Genomic DNA, 13,884 nt, shown 5'->3' with positions numbered 1-13,884 from the left:
GCAAAATGACAAATCCCCACCCTTGGTTTCATATTCCAAATTCCCACCCTTAAATTAACACCGTTAGTGACTGTTGGGTTCTGACACAGATGTAAAGGGTGCTATTACAAAACTACCATCCCTTGGCGTTGTTGGCCTTCCCCAATACACCACCAGAATCCTCGTCCTCCCTATACCAAAACCCCCATGATTTCCACCTGATTGTTCCCACCAATCGCTGCCCGCTACTAGGTTTAGGGTTTTGCCTTTTCAAGCCATATTTTGATCGATTCCGACAGCCAAAATCCCACCCGTCAACACCGTAGCATCACCGACCCCCCTCATCCAAACCCCTATCACCCCAGCGTTTGGTAGCTCGTAGAACCTCATATATGCTCCTTTGGTTGTTTCGCGACTAGTCTTCCTTTTTTTCAATTTTCGTTCTGAGTTGGATTCTCAAATGGTTTTAGTTTTTGGATCTAGGGTATTTTGATTTCGAGGTACGAAGTTTGGATCTGGGTTTGATGTGGTTTGAGGAGGGGGAGATGAAGTTTGGATCTAGTGTAAGTCCAAGTGCTAGAATCACACCCGACTAGTTGCAATTCCAGTCGAATGAGATTTGGAATAACCATTTTACCCTTTAACCGTTACATTAAACAATTTTCTGTTAATTTAAGAATGAGAATCTAGAATTGATGAAACCAATGATGGAAATTTGTCATTTCACTAAACCTTGGGTGGGAATATATCGTCTGCTCTTTGATAAAATAAGATTGTCAATTTTATAGAGTGCTTTAGGTAGTATTGAAATGTAAATCTTTCGGGAGATCTATGTATATGATATTAGTGTTTAATTGTTCGGCCATTAGTGTGCACATATGTCTATGTAAATCTTTTCATGTTTATTTGACACACAATTAAAATTAATAGTTTAAGTTCTACAATATGAACGGTGCAAGTAAATTGCACCACAGATATTTAGGCTCCGTTTGACACATTATTTCTACCCGTATTCCCAATCTTATTCCCAAAATATTGTTTGTTTTGTTATTTGAGAAATATTAATATATTTTTTTAATTACTTTTAGACCCCTTAAGTTTATTAATTTCATTAAATATCTCTAGAAAAAAAGTTTAAAAATTTACAAAAACACCCTCACCCACCCATACTTGCCAAATTTCGGCTACCACCAACTCTGTCACAACGGTCTACAAACAACCGAAACTGGCCGATAATTCACCAATCTAGCCGTCAACAACGGCCAAATCTTGGCCATCGTTGACCGACAACGACGACCATATTTTTTGTCATCGCTAACGACTAGATCTAGACTTTTCCGACCGTCGACGGCCAGATCTGGCCAAAAAAGGCCATATCGATGCCCTACCTACCATATCCAACCGGTCTGCGTCGTAACACCATTTTCTAGCCAGATTCCAGCAGTGGTGGCCGGAATCTGGCACTGTGGGTGGGTGGGGGTATTTTTGTCATTTTACAAAATTTTTATATATTGGGGTGTTTAGTTAAATTAGCAAACCTAGGGGTTTTTTTGTAAATTTTTAAATTTTATCTCATAATACTCCCCTATTCAACTATCCAATATTATTCTCAAAATCCTATCCAAAATAATAAAACAAACAGCCTCTTAGTTTTACCTTCTGATTTAGTAGTAGGTACTTGATGATTGACGCATATATGGAAGTACCATCAACACGAACCCATAAATTCTGAATGAATTATTATTTTTATATTTCATATTGTAAATAAATAAAATTCCCTTCCCTTTGATCGTTTTACTTTAGCTAATGTTGACCAATTTTAGGGATGTTTGTGATAGTTTTTTAAAATATTGTGTCTTAATGTAGACAAAATTTAAGACACCAAAAATGTAACTATCCCTAAATACATTGTAATTTTTTCTTTTTAATGATCGGGAGTGTCTGTGTCAATTTACAGCTTTATGCACACTTCAACTAATCTTTCGGGATTCAAGAACTATCGGCTGGGTAAAAGCTCTAGTGGCTACCCCTATTAGCAACTAAGGAAAAACTTGAACTCAAGATCTCTTGAATAATACTCCCCAGAGTCTATCGAATTGCTCAATCACCTAGACGTAGTTAAACATAATTTCGATAAAGTTCGTAGGTAAAGTTTAGAGAAATTGTAAATTAATTTTTCATAATTTTGAATTAACATGAAATACTATTTTTAACAACTAACAAGAAAAATAACAAGAAACAGATGTATCTAATGCCTATAAAATCACGAAAAAACTTCTTATGTGTTACCTAAACTCATCAAATTTCTAGAATTAAAAAAAAAAAAAAACCAAAATTTTCCTTTTTTCTTAATTTCTTAAGCTATTTTCCAATTTATAGCACTAAAATTAATTCCCATTAAATTATAAATGTTTTATAAGACACGTTTTTAACACACCATAAATAAATAGTGAAGAGTAAAAGCATCCTGGTTGAGTCCAGGTGGCGTAAAAATAGAGGAAAAGGGAGGCGGTGAGTTTTGGTCTGTGACAGTTGAACATTTTACGATAGACTGAATACGATGAATGGTGTAGTGTAAATGTAACGGCTCTTTTAACATCTTCATAGAATCTGAGGTTCAAAGTATACAAAGACTTGTTCCTATTTCCAACCACGCAAAACAAGCTGTCAACCGGTTTTTTTGTGGTCACCACGTGTTGTTACGTCATCTGCTTACGTGTACTCGTGCAGCACACGTAGGCTAACTTTTTTATTTTTTCCAGTTTCTATGCTTATCGACTTATCCGCTGTAGATAAGCTTCCTTGTTGTATTTGCTCTCACCATTTCTGATCAGTAATCAGACGGCTCTAATCATTTTTGTGGCGAGATATTTTTCAACCGACTAAATAGTTAAATATTTTATGTATTTAATTTTATTCAATGTGTCTGGGTTGGTTACGTACAGGTCCTCTGAATCTTGTGATGGAATTCATGTCAACTCGATGGTCGGTGATGATTGACTGACGCGCAAGCTTTTTCTTTTAATTTTTTTTTAAGGAATAAAATAAATAATTAAATGTAAAAAAGAATTAGTGATATAGGTCCCGCACATGAGGTGGATAGTACTAATGAATATATGAATATGGTGAAGTGCATTAATCGAAACGGTGAATGGGCAAGTTGTAAGTTGTCTACCAGCCCACTTATTCATATGTTGTAATACAATATTAAGCTACGGGGATTGAGATACGAGTAAACTACTTTTTCCCATCCAAGGTTTGCCTTAATAACACTTTTTTATCTAAAAAGTTTCAAAATACCACTTTTTTCATATGTTGTAATATAATATTAAGTTATGGGGATTGAGATACGAGTAAACTACTTTTTCCCATCCAAGGTTTACCTTAATGACACTTTTTTACTTAAAAAGTTTCAAAATACTATTTTTTTTACAAAAAGTTAATATTTCATTAATACCCAAAATACACTTCAATTTCTTAGTTGGCGTTCAACGAGTTACCATTTACCAGAAACCAAGGTACGAGGGGTTTTGTAGAGTGGAGGCCGGTTAATCGAATGGTGATAACCAGTTGAATATTTGTCTTCGGAATCAGCCAAAAATCAGCTAAGAATAAAAAACTTTAACTTTGCAGTGATTGACAATCGGTGAGAAATCAGGTGTTAGAGTGAAAGAGGTTTTGTAAAGAGGAGACTAGAGGTTCAAATGATGGTGACAGAGAAAATTTTTGCCTTCGTAATTGATTTTGGATAATAACTGAATATTAATTTTGGGTGAAAAGGTGGTATTTTGAAACTTTTTGGGTGGGAAAATTATTTAGGCAAACCTTTGGGTGGGAAAAAGTCGTTTACTCTTGAGATACCCAGTCATTTGTTTATTTTTTGCTCTTGAAAGGATCGCCTTCAAGGAGATTTGGAAGGATTAGGATTTAGGGTATGAGAGTTGTGGTTATTATCTAAAGGGTTTTAATACATACCCAAAAATCATTTGATGGGCATTATTTTGAAGGTAGAAAAAGACGGCAAACTTCGTTATTAAAAAACAAGTAGGTAGAAGTAGAAGCGTACACTACACTCTCCAAGTTCCATGGAGATAGCCAGCCAGTCAGCCAAATAAGTTGGTTGTGTTTGTGTATATGTAGAGTTTCTGTTTTGGGGTGATTAATAAATAGGTTTTAGATGCAAGTTTTAATACACAACGTACAAGGAAAGTGAAGTGGATTCATATATGTTGGCTTAACTAAAATGTAGGGTTGATGAGTTCAATATATTCTCAAACTTGGGTTTTGGTTTGTTTCTTCTCTCATTAATATTTGTTCGAAAGTATTCGCCTGGCCTAGGCATGGCCCATTTACAATTGGATTGAAAATTATTGAGTGCTTTCTATTGCCACCCATCTATAAGTTAAGAGAAATAGCCCGTTTCTCCTCCTCTCTTGAGGGTCCAATTTCAATAAAAAAATAAGAGTTGATGTTATTCAAGCATTAAGCTTCACAAATCTTTTTATAAATTCCAAATTAAACGAAATGTGGATTTATTGGCACTCCACTAAGAATTAAATAAGCCTAATTTTTATTAAATTTTATAATGATAAATTTATCTTTATATTAAATTATTAAAATTAATTTTAATTTCATATTTACAAATACTTTTGACACCCCACTATTTTCTCATAAACCCTTTATTTTATTATTATTATTTTAATGAAAATGAATAATAAAGATAGGATTTAATATATGAGACTGTTTGTAGACACATATTAAATTTATTGTTAATTTATTCTTTAAAGTATTGGTAGTTATTTTAATTTATATATATATTTGGAGTTTTTAACTATTATATTATTTGTAAGGTTTTTTTTTTTTTTTTTTTTTTNTATACCTTTAAAGCTCCTAACAATCTAGAATTTTAACATTACACAATTACTTCATTTGAATCTAATAGTTTTATCCAAGCAAGGTTATTTATTAAAGTCCTATAATTTAATTCTTCGAGTCTTCCATATACCTTTAAAGCTCCTAACAATCTAGAATTTTAACATTACACAATTACTTCATTTGAATCTAATAGTTTTATCCAAGCAAGGTTATTTATTAAAGTCCTATAATTTAATTCTTCGAGTCTTCCATATACCTTTAAAGCTCCTAACAATCTAGAATTTTAACATTACACAATTACTTCATTTGAATCTAATAGTTTTATCCAAGCAAGGTTATTTATTAAAGTCCTATAATTTAATTCTTCGAGTCTTCCATATACCTTTAAAGCTCCTAACAATCTAGAATTTTAACATTACACAATTACTTCATTTGAATCTAATAGTTTTATCCAAGCAAGGTTATTTATTAAAGTCCTATAATTTAATTCTTCGAGTCTTCCATATACCTTTAAAGCTACTAACAATCTAGAATTTTAACATTACACAATTACTTCATTTGAATTTATTAGTTTTGTCTAAGCAAGGTTATTAATTTAAGTCCTACAATGTAATTTATAAGCAAATGGCATGTTCCCACCTAAGGTTTAACAAAATGACAACTCCCATCCCTGGTTTCATATTTTTATATTCTCATCCTTAAATTAACACCGTTAGTGACTGTTGGGTTGCTATTACCAAACTGCCCTCACTTATTCTTCTTTTTATTCTCCCCTCCCCCCTCCTCCTCTTACCATTTTTTTTTTTTTTTTTTGGTTCTTCATCTCTCCCTCCTCCTCTCGTCTCCATGCCCTCCCATTCCGGCTCCGTTGGCCTCCCCCAACACCACCACCAGCATCCTCGTCCTCCTTACACCAAAACCCAATGATTTTCGCCTGATTGCTCCCACTAATCATTTGTCATTGCTAGGTTCAGGGTTCTGCCTTTTCAAGCCGGATTTTGGCCGATTTTGATGGCCAAAATCCCACTTGTCACCACCCCTAGCATCATCGGCTCCCCCCATCAAAACCCCCCATCACCTCAGCATCTGATAGCTCATAGAACATTGTTCACCGCCCCTTGGGTTGTTACAGGAATAGTCTTCCTTCTTTTTTGGGTTTTCGTTTCGAGTTATTGTGGAGAAAGTTTAGATCTTTGCCTGATTTGAGTTGTGTGTTGTTGGATTCTTGAATTGTTTTACTTTTTGGATCTAGGGTGTTCTAATTTCAGGGTATGAAGTTTGGATTTGGGTTTAATGTGGTTTGAGGAAGGGGAGATGAAGTTTGGATCTGGTAAGGGTCTAAGTGTCGGAATCGCACCTGACCAGATGCAATTCTGGTCGAATGAGATCTAGAATTTGGAATGACCATTTTACCTTTTAACCGTTACATTAAACAAATTTCTGTTAATTTAAGAGTGAAAATCTAGAATTGATGAAACCAAGATGGAAATTTGTAATTTCGCTAAACCTTGGGTGGGAATATGTCGTTTGCTCTTTGATAAAAGGAGATTGTCGATTTTATAGAGTGCTTTATGTAGTATTGAAATGTGAATCTTCTGAGAGATCTATGTATATGATATTAGTGTTTAATTGTGCGGCCATTAGTGTGCACATATGTATATGTAAATGTTTGTAAGTTTGTTCAACGCACAATTAATAGTTGGGCGAGCGACATGCACCCACCCAAGGTTTGCTATAAAGACAATGTGGTAACCAAATAGTTTGGAAACGACAAACAGGTGCCTTCCGTCATTCTGTGTTAGTGATTTTTGTCTTCTGAAGGGTACACTTCTTAAAAAGACTAGAGTGCCCTTGAATGAATTTTTTTTTAATTTCTCCATTGTTATAATTTTCTATTTCTTCTTCTCCATCGCTCTTTTTTAGCTTCTTATTTTTTTCTTCTTCATTGCTCTCTGTTTGATGAAATAGATTGACAAAATCGGTTTTTTTTTCCCTTTCTTCTCCGGCGTTATGAAATCTTCATTAATTGATGAGATTTCATTACAAAATCTATTAAAACGCTAACAAACCAAACCCTAACCCTAACCACCAAAACCATATAGAGTCTGGCGTGCCACCATGTCGATTCTTCATTGGCTTGACATCGTCACGCCTCGCCAAAAGCCAAATCGCCGGCTTCATGATCCCCTAATCATGTTTTCTCTTTGACACTTGGTGACGTTTCGCTCCCCCCTTTCCCAATCCCTTGCCTCCCTTTCCTCCAGAACATAACATACACTACGTACTAGCCTCTATTTAAGTATCACAAGAGGAACAACAAAGCAATAGGGAAAAAAAAAAAAAAAGGAGTATACATATACAGAGGCCTGCCTGTCTCTCTACTCGTATCCGAGGCAATGAGAAGCAGCAACAGCAGAATAAACAACTGCAGATTCGGATTCCTCCGTCATCACATTTGCAACCCCCGTTTCAATTCGTTATTACAACATTCTTCATAGTCTCCTCTGTCTCCATCCTTTCCTTCTTTACCTCCAGTACCACCAATTTCGGGGTTACTTCAAATATTTCAGCTTGCAAATTGTCAAAGGCCCTTTTAACACACCTTCTCTAGACCCTCCAAACTCCTCTACATCCTTCTTCCTCACTGTAAAACTCACCACCTTAAGCATCTCCTCCAATTTGATATAATCGTTGAAACCGAGCTCCAGACACAAATCTCGAACCCCTCTCCTCCCTCTTCAATAATCCAATAAATCAAATCCAGGAGAAAAGATATATATCAAATGCATCAACTCCTGGTCTGGTAGCGAAGTTAATTTTTTGGTTTTTTGTGTTTTTGGGATTTTTTCCCTTCTTGTTGCCATTTCAATTCTGATTCGGACAATGATTGATCAATGAGGAGCCCCATCCGTCTCATCATCCTCCTCAACATTTACAGAGCTTATCATCCTCTATAATAAAACTTTATATGCTTAACCCTCTTGTAAAACCACTGAACTCATGATTCCCGGAATAAGAAATTCTTGGTCTCAGGATAGTTCAAGTAACCTTGATAAAAGCCTGGTTAACCAGGAGAAAACCATCTTGGACATCTAAATTCACCCTTATAAAGCTCTTATACATACCATAATACTTTTGATCATTAAAAGGCAACTACCCAGCCATTAACACAAATAGAATCCCCACCATACCAAATATCTAACGTAGCTGCCTCATAACCTTTTCTTCTCCCTAAACCTCCGGACACATAAGCTGGAGTCCCCCACAAAAATGTGAAACACAAACCATCTTGACGAATCGGATCGGACACAGCACTAATCCAAAGTCAGGAAACTTTTAGATCACCATTCTCGTCAAGTAACAATTTTCAGGTTTCAAATCAAGATGGTAAACGCCGCGCGCCATGGCAAAATCCGACGGCTGAAATTAACTGCTGAACGTATTTCCTCGCAAGCTCTTCTTTTAATCTTCCTTTGGCAACCTTGTTAAGAGTTCACCACCCCTAACTATTCCTACAAAATAGATCTTGGAGCTTAGTGTCCATCACTTCAAACAATTCCTATGTTGGGTGCTAACTCTACGAAGAATTGAGAATCTCACGATTGATTTGTGCCATGAGTCCACTTTTTTCAAAATCTTTTCTTACAATAACTTTGCATGGCCACACTTTCGACGGACTTGATGTTGCTGCGTGGTAGACTTTGGCGAAGGTGCCATGACCGAAGAAGTTTGCCGACCTCATAGCGCCTAAGAGAGGGCCTTTGTTCTTTGTTGAGTTGGACCTGGAATGGTGGGGGTGCGGGTGCGGTGGAGGTTGGTGTGCGGTGGTGGCGGTTGTGTCCATAAATGAATGAATCTGGGAAAATAGTGAAAGGTGGAGGAAAAAATGTATTTGAAGAACGAATGATTGTTTGTTGCATTGAAGGTTGGAGACGTTGTTTTTGTTGTTTGTGTTGTGTTTGGTGTTGTGTTTGTGAGACTGATAAACACTTACGGGTTGGATACAGATGCTTTTTGTTTAGGGAAAGGCATATACCCTTTAAATTTTTAACTGCATTCTTATTTTTTAAATTCAAAATTATAGGGTATGTTTTTTTCTATTTAAAATTACTGACCTTCTAAAAGTAAATTATTTTAGTGATATCCTTTTGTTACATGCGAAACTAATCTAGAACAGACTCAAAACTTCCGACTCTCCGATCTCCCTATACTTTTAAAGCTCCTACCCATCTAAAATTTTAACATTACCCTTACTTCATTTAAATCTATTAGTTTTTATCCAAGTAGATTATTAATTTAATTCTTCGAGTAGTCTGTTATACATTTAAGCTCCTAACATCTAAGATTTTTTTAAACATTACACAATCATTCATTTGAATCTATTTGTTTGATTATTCAATTAAGTCCTACCAAATTATTAACAATGTAGAATTGTTGCCAGTTGAGCGGCCAAATCCACTCGTCAACACCCCTGGAATCAATGCTCCCCTTTATCACAACACCCCCATCACCCTGGCGTCTAGCACTCGTCGAACATCATTTGCCACCCTTTTGGTTGTATGAGAATAGTCTTTTTTTTTTTTTTTTTTTTTTTTGATTCGAGTTTTTGTGGGAAAGTGTAGATCTTTGCTGTGTTTGAGTTTTGTGTTGGTTGGCTGTCTCGAATTGTTTTGTTTTAGGATCTAGGTGTTTTTGATTTCCAGGGTAAAAGTTTGTATTTGGGTTGATGTTGTTTGATGAAGGAAGCTGAAGTTTGGATCAGGCAGGGTCCATGTGTCGGAAATTCTGGTCGAATGAGATCTAGAATTTGGAATTTACCATTTTAAATTTACATTTCCTATTACGTTATACATGATTTTCTCTTAATTTAATAGTGAAAATCTAAATTGATGAACCAGGATGGTCATTTCGCTAACCTTGGCGAGAGGTGGGTATATCTTTTGATTTTGATAAAGAATTGTTGTTCTTCAGAGTGCTTTATGTAGCATTGAAATGTGAATCTTCCGAGAGATCTATGTATATGATATTAGTGGTTTAATTGTTGGCCATTAATGTGCACATATGTAATGTACATGTTTGATGTTTATTTCATGGGCGCACAATTAATCGTTTAAAGTCTCTACAATATCAAAAGTGCAAGTACATTGTCACTAGATCTTAGTTTTTACCTCTAATTTATATAGATCCTGATGATTGACGCATATCTAAGGAACATCACACCAACCCCATAAATTCTAAATATTAGTATTTTTGATATTCTATATTGGAAATAAATAAAATCCCTTTGATCATTTCACTTTAGCTAATTTGAACCAAGTTTTAGGGATGTTTGTGATAGTTTTTTTTTAAATATTGTGTCCTTACAAAAAATGCAACTATCCCAAAATACAACGTAATTTTTTTTTGTTTTTTTTTATGACTGAAGGGTGTTTAGTCAATTTCTGCACACTTCAATTACTCTTTTGAAAACATATAACTATCGGTCGAATAAAACTTTAATTGCTATCCCTATCCGCAATCGAACTCGAAAATTTCTTGCATAAATACCACGAAGAGTTCCTAATCCAAATTCCTATCAAATTCGGCCACCCCAAAGTAATTAAACGTAATTTCACTATTGGTATGTAAAGTTTAAGAAATTAATAGAATTATTGTTATAATTTTGAATTAACATAAAAATACTGTTATAACAACTAACAAGAACAAGAACAAAAACATATGTATCTAATGCCCATAAAATCAATGCAAAAATTTCTTATATTTAATGTGTTACCTAAACGCTAAATTTCCCCCCTTTTTTCTATTTCTTAAGCTATTTCCCCCATTTATATAACTAAAATTAATTCCCATTAAATTATAATTTGTTCTATAGACACGTTTTTTAACTAGGTGTTTCAAAAAAAGTGCCAAAAACTGAACGCGAATCATCTATCGAACAGAAAAAACCGATTAACCCAGAAAAAAACGTTTGCGGTTAAAAAAACGGTTCGAAAAATCAAAAAAACCGCATTTTCGGTTCGGTACGCAGTTCCGTGGAAAAATTAAACGATTAACCGAAAACCGTTTTTTCAAATATAATATAAACCTAAACTAAAATAATCCCTAATCACGTCAATTCTAAAATCCCAACGCCAAATTTTTTTCCTGTTCCTATGTATTGTCTATATTACAATTAATTTAGGCCAAAATTTAAAAAAAAAAGTTTTATAAAAAAAAAGGAAAACCGGTTCAAAACTGTTAACCGAAAATTATTTCCCCTAAAATCGGTTCGGTTTTGGTTCAAAGAATTTTCTTAAATCACTGACAATCCAATTTGATTTAAAAAAGTCGGTTAACCCACTTTAACCACCCCTATTTTTTAACACACCAACAATACTGAATAAGTACAAGCATCCTATTTTGAAGTCCAGGTGGGCGTAAAAGAGAGGAAAAGGGAGGCGGTGAGTTTTGGTCTGTGACAGTTGAACAGTTTACGATAGAATGAAACAATGGAAAAAATGGGTTTTGTATTGTAATGTAACGCTCTTTTAACATCTTCATAGAATCTGAGGTTCAAATTATACAAAGACTTGTTCCTATGTCCAACCCCAGCAAACCAGACAATCTGCAACCGGTTTTTTTGTGTCACCACGTGTTGTTACGTCTCTGCTTACCTGTACTCGTGCAGCACACTAGGCTAACTTTTTTATTTTTTTCCAGTTTCTATGCTTAGCGACTTATCCGCTTAGATAAGCCTCCTTGTTGTATTTGCTCTCACCAGTTCGGATCAGTCATCAGACGGCTCTAAATCATTTTTGTGGCGAGATATTTTTCAACCGACCCCCCCCCCCCCCCTAAATATTTAAATATTTTATGTATTAATTTTATTCAATGTGTCTGGTTGGTTACGTACAGTCCTCTGAAATCTTGTGATGGAATTCATGTCAACTCGATTGTCGGTGAGGATGACTGACGCGCAAAGCTTTTTCTTTTATTTTTTTTAAGGACAAAATACATAATTAAATGTAAAAAGAATATTATATAGGTTCCCGCACATGAGGTGGATAGTACTATGAATATATGAATATGGTGAAGTGCATTAATCAACGGTGCATGGGCATTTGTACTTTTCTACCAGCCCTTATTAATAGTTGTAATACAATAATTCAGCTACGGGGAATTGAGATACGAGTAAACTACTTTTTTCCCATCCAAGGTTTGCCTTAATAACACTTTTTTATTCTAAAAATTTCAAATACCACTTTTTTTTCATCATGTTGTGTAATATAATTTAAGTTATGGGGTTGGAGATACGAGTAAAACTATTTTTCCCCAGCCAAGGTTTAGCCTTATATGACACTTTTTTTACTAAAAAGTTTCAAAATACTAGTTTTTTTTACAAAGTTAATATGTCATTAATACCCAATACCTTCAATTTCTTAGTTGCGTTCAACGAGTCACCATTTACCATAAACCAAGGTACGAGGGGTTTTGAGAGGAGTCCGGTTACTCAATGGTGATAACCAGTTGAATATTTGTCTTCGGAATCAGCCAAAATCAGCTAAAGAATAAAAACTTTAACTTTGCATGGTGTTGACAATCGGTGAGAAATCAGGTGTTAGAGGAAAGAGGTTTTGTAAATAATACTAGAAGGTGCAAATGTGGGCTAGAGAAAATTTTTGTGTCCTTCGTATTGATGGTGGATATAACTGAGAATTACTTTTGGGTGAAAGGTGGTATTTTTGAAACTTTTGGGGAGGGGGTGGGAAGCTTATTTAGGCAGACCTTTGGGTGGGAAAAGTCTTTACTCTTGAAGATAGTGCCCAGTATTTGTTTATTTTTTGCTCTTGAAATGATCGCCTTCAAGATATTTGGCAGGATGAGTATTTAGGTATGAAGTTGTGGTTATTATCTAAAGGGTTTTAATACTCCCCAAAAATCATTTGATGGGCACTTATTTTGAAGGTAGAAAAAGACGGCAAACTTCGTATTAAAAAACAAGTCTGTAGAAGTAGAATCGTACACTACACTCTCCAAGTTCAGATATGCCAGCCAGTCAGCCAAATAAGTTGGTTGTGTTTGTGTATATGTAGAAGTTTCTGTTTTGGGTGATTAATAAATAGGTTTTAGATGCAGTTTAATAACAACAACGTACAATGAAAGTGCAGTGGATTCATATATTGTTGGCTTAACTAAATTGTAGGGTTGATGAGTTCAATATATTCTCAAACTGGTTTTGGTTTGTTTCTTCTCTCATTAATTAATATTTGTTCGAAGTAGTCGCCTGGCTAGCATGGCCCATTTACAATTGGATTGAATTCTTTGAGTGCTTGTCTATTGCCACCCTCTATAGTAAAGAAAATATCCCGTTTCTCCTCCTCTCTTGAGGGTCGCAATTTCATAAAAAAATACGAGTTGATGTTATTCAAGCATCTTAAGCTCACAAATCTTTTTTATAAATGCCAAATAAACGAAAAGTGGATTATTGGCACTCCATAAGATTTAAATAAGCCAATTTTTATTTAAAGTTTATATGTAAATGTATCTTATATTAATTATTAAAATTAATTTTATTTCATATTTAAAATACTTTTGACACCCCACTATTTTCTCATAAACCCTTTATTTTATTATTATTATTTTAATGAAAATGGAATAATAAAGATAGGATTTAATATCTGAGACTGTTTGTAGACCCCATATTAATTTTATTGTTACTTTACTTCTTTAAAGTATTGGAGTTTTTTAATTATATATTATTTGAGTTTTTTCACTATTATATTATTTGTAGTAAGGTTTTTTTTTTTTTTTTTTTTTTTTTTTGGGTTGGGCTTTAATTTTTTCTAAACTTTCAATTTAATCATCTAAAGTGTTTTAGGAATACCGATGGTGGGAGTAATATTACATAGTTAAGAGAATTAAATATTATTCTTTTAAACTAAAAGACAAAAATGAATAAAGGGTATTCATGCCATTATGGTTTTTCATAAGAAAAGAAAATTACTTTCAAAACTTTGAAATATGAGTGTCTTAGGAAAGGAAGCTTCTTTA

At 34.4% G+C, this 13,884-nt stretch overlaps 1 pseudogene; it reads right to left on the bottom strand.

The window, feature by feature from the left end:
- Positions 1–7,232: 7,232 nt before the first annotated feature.
- Positions 7,233–8,698, bottom strand: LOC116140403 (annotated as a pseudogene).
- Positions 8,699–13,884: the final 5,186 nt, after the last annotated feature.

Source organism: Pistacia vera, unplaced genomic scaffold (assembly GCF_008641045.1).
Source record: "Pistacia vera cultivar Batoury unplaced genomic scaffold, PisVer_v2 Contig372, whole genome shotgun sequence".
NCBI classification, from domain to species: Eukaryota; Viridiplantae; Streptophyta; class Magnoliopsida; order Sapindales; family Anacardiaceae; genus Pistacia; species Pistacia vera.
This window is presented reverse-complemented; position numbering and strand designations above follow the sequence as displayed.